Below are 3,001 nucleotides of genomic sequence, written 5' to 3'. Positions count from 1 at the left end.
AGCAAGGGGGAAGAGATGGAGAAACCCAGAGGAAGATCTCGAGCGGATGCCTGGGGCTGGGCAAGATTCAGAGGCCTCTCAGAGGGAGGATGAGGAACAGCCAGAAAGGCAAATAAGGAAAGAGATGGTTCACGGAATGAAACGCTGCATCCTGTGCTGTACGTATGAAATTCCCTTTTCTTGGTCTCCTCTATAAGCCTTCAAAGAAAAAACAAATCTACAAGATTGACTCAAGTTCTTGTGTAAATGGATGTTTTGCAGAGGAGTGAGAGGACTCGCCAAGTCCGGCTTCAAAGGTAGCGCAGGGAGAGAGGGCATGTTGGTTCGGCTAAATATTGGATCAGTAGCATATTTAGTGAACCTAGGGTGGTTTGAGTATATACTAAGGCGACTAAAAGGGGTAATGATCCAGCTAGGGTGTAGAAGAGAAAATAAATTCCAGCATTTAGTCGTTCTGTTTGACCCCCTCATCGAGTAATAATGATCAGAGTGGGGACTAGTGTGGCTTCAAATAAAATGTAAAATATAATTAGTTCGGTGGCAGAGAAAGTTATGATTAAGAAAATTTGGAGTAAAATTATTATGGTAATATATAGTTTTTTTCGTGCGAGGGATTCTTTATTTATATGATACTGGCTAGCAATAATTATAAGCGGTAGAAGTCAAGTTGTTAGTATTAGTAGAGGAGTTGACAGTGAGTCGGAGAAAAATAATATGGATAGGTTTAAGCTATTGTCGCAGAATTGATTTATTAGAGGTAAACACACTATACTGATTACTAGACTATAAATTGTTGAATTGATTCATACTATATTACTTTTTGATAGTCACGTAAGTGGAATTAGTATAATTGTGGGGATAATAATTTTTAGCATTGAAGAAGATTAAGGTTTTGTACATAGTCGATTCCATATGTGTTAGATACGACCACTAGGAGGGATAGTCCAAGTGCTGCTTCACAGGCTGCAAATACTAAGAGAATAATAGGTATTATACTAGCCAGAGTTGTGTGAGTAATAAGAATTGTTACAGTGCTGTGCACGAGCCCAGCCCTCCGGCTGGTAAGTCCCGGGCAGCCCTCCAGCCCACCGCAGAGGTCATCAGCACCTGACCTCTCGCCCTTATGTACCTCGCCCTGCCCCTCCGCTTCCCAGACCTCTATTGTTGGGGATAGGCATGAACTCCCCTGGCTCTGACCTCCTTTCTGCTGAGTGCCCATCATTCTCCTCCTCCTCTTCCATCACCCATCCTGCCCCGCTTCCTCCTCCTCTTCGCCCCCTTCCTCCCCATCGCCCTGTCTTCCCCACTGACCCAATCGCCCCCAGCCCTACTCCTGATTCACCGTCATCACAGCTCAGGCCCACTTAGCAGCTTCAGCAATAACCCTAGCACTCCAGTCTCACCCCCACTCTCATCCCTGTGTCCCAGTCTTCACAATTCTGTGTCTATTTCAGGCCCCCTATTCCCCCACCTCACCAATCTCCATCCTTAATGTGTGTCCCAAACACTGCCCTCCCCCAGCGTCATCATGGTCCCTGACTCAGCCCTCACCCCCCACCTCCCTTGAATCTAGAGTCACTGTCCCAATCCAGCACAGGACCTTCTCCCTGCCCGGCCTATGGAATTTGGGTAACATGCCGCTGTCCCAGGCCCCACCGCAGCCGGGACCCTCACTTGTACTCACAGAGCTACCAGTTGAGTCCAGTAGGCCTGGCAGAATCCTCTCTTGTTCAGCAGACCTGCTGAGGGTCCACAGAGCAGATTCAGGCTCCTGCTTTTTCTACCCAAAGGATTGGAGCCCTATTTGTTTGTTAATAGTTTATTAATTTTTAGAGAGAGAGAGAGAGAGAGAAACATGGAGGTGAGAGCAAAACACCCATGGGCTGCTTCCTGCAACCCCAGCAAGCGCCCTTGGCCAGGTTTCAAACTGGCAGCCTTTCAGTGCACAGGAGGACACCCAACTGAGCCACACTGGCCAGGACTGGAGCCGTGTTTTTTAATCTCACCTGCCATTGAGGGTCCGGCATCCTCCAAGGACCTCCTGGGTGATGGAAGATGAGGGGAGCTTACCTCATCCTCCCTCTGGCACACCAAGAGATGCTATTTAATCAGCTAAACATTCCCAAGAAGAATTGGTAAAGGAAGCAAGGACCGGTTTGATCCTCAAAGTTTCCTCTGCCCGGTTTCCTGAAGTTGATAATGGCAACATCACTACTTTACCTCTGTAGCACCTACCACCCCTAGTATGGACAGCCAGTCACATGCCAAGGGAGGCCACTCAGGATGCGTGCTGTGACGGGTACCCAAGAAGATATGTGTGTGCAGGCCCTCATGCCCTCAGAGCTGTTCTTGGCCCATTACTGAGAACGTACTGCATCCGCCTCCAGATGAAGTCAGGAGTCCATCCTTTCAGTGATACACACAGAAATAGTGTTTCTTGCGTTTTTGGAATTTTTTTTTTTTTGGTACCAGAAAAACATTGGTGGAGGGACCAACAGGGGATGTCTAACTTTTTACTTGGCCAAGTTCAGTGATAAATAACTGGGATCTGCCTAGCTGGTTGGGCTTAGTGGATAGAGCATCAGTCTGTGGACTGAAGGGTCCCAGGTTTGATTCCAGTCAAGGGCATGTGCCTGGGTTGTGGGTTTGATTCCCAGGAGGGGATGTGCAGGAGGCAGCCAATCAATGATTCTCTCTCATCATTGATTGTTTTTATCTTTCTTTCCCTCTCGATTCCTCTCTGAAATCAATAAAGATATTAAAAATAACTGGCATCTACTGTCACCATCATTTCATTTATAAACAAACTTCTTAATTCTAAAAATATGGGAATGACGTCATTGAAGGGTTACTAACAGATTTTGCTTTTGTCACCTTTTTATTTTGAAATGATTTCAAACTTACAGGGAAGTTGCAAGAATAGTACAATGAACTGCTGTATACACCTCACTCAGATTTTCCAATTACTAACATCTTTGCCATATTTGATTTATCCTTCTCT

General features: G+C 46.2%; 1 long non-coding RNA gene across 1 annotated transcript in view; it reads left to right on the top strand.

Moving 5' to 3' along the window:
- Nucleotides 1–312: 312 nt before the first annotated feature.
- Nucleotides 313–3,001, top strand: part of LOC107181553 — a 26,790-nt gene continuing 24,101 nt past the window's right edge. Inside the window, exon 1 of the long non-coding RNA XR_001512211.1 lies at nt 313–1,031. This is a non-coding gene — a long non-coding RNA (uncharacterized LOC107181553). The remainder of the gene's footprint in view (nt 1,032–3,001) is intronic.

This window comes from Myotis davidii, unplaced genomic scaffold (genome assembly GCF_000327345.1).
Source record: "Myotis davidii unplaced genomic scaffold, ASM32734v1 scaffold46, whole genome shotgun sequence".
In the NCBI taxonomy this organism is placed as follows: domain Eukaryota; kingdom Metazoa; phylum Chordata; class Mammalia; order Chiroptera; family Vespertilionidae; genus Myotis; species Myotis davidii.
Note: the sequence above shows the minus strand (reverse complement) of the source record. Positions and strands in the feature narration are given on the sequence as shown.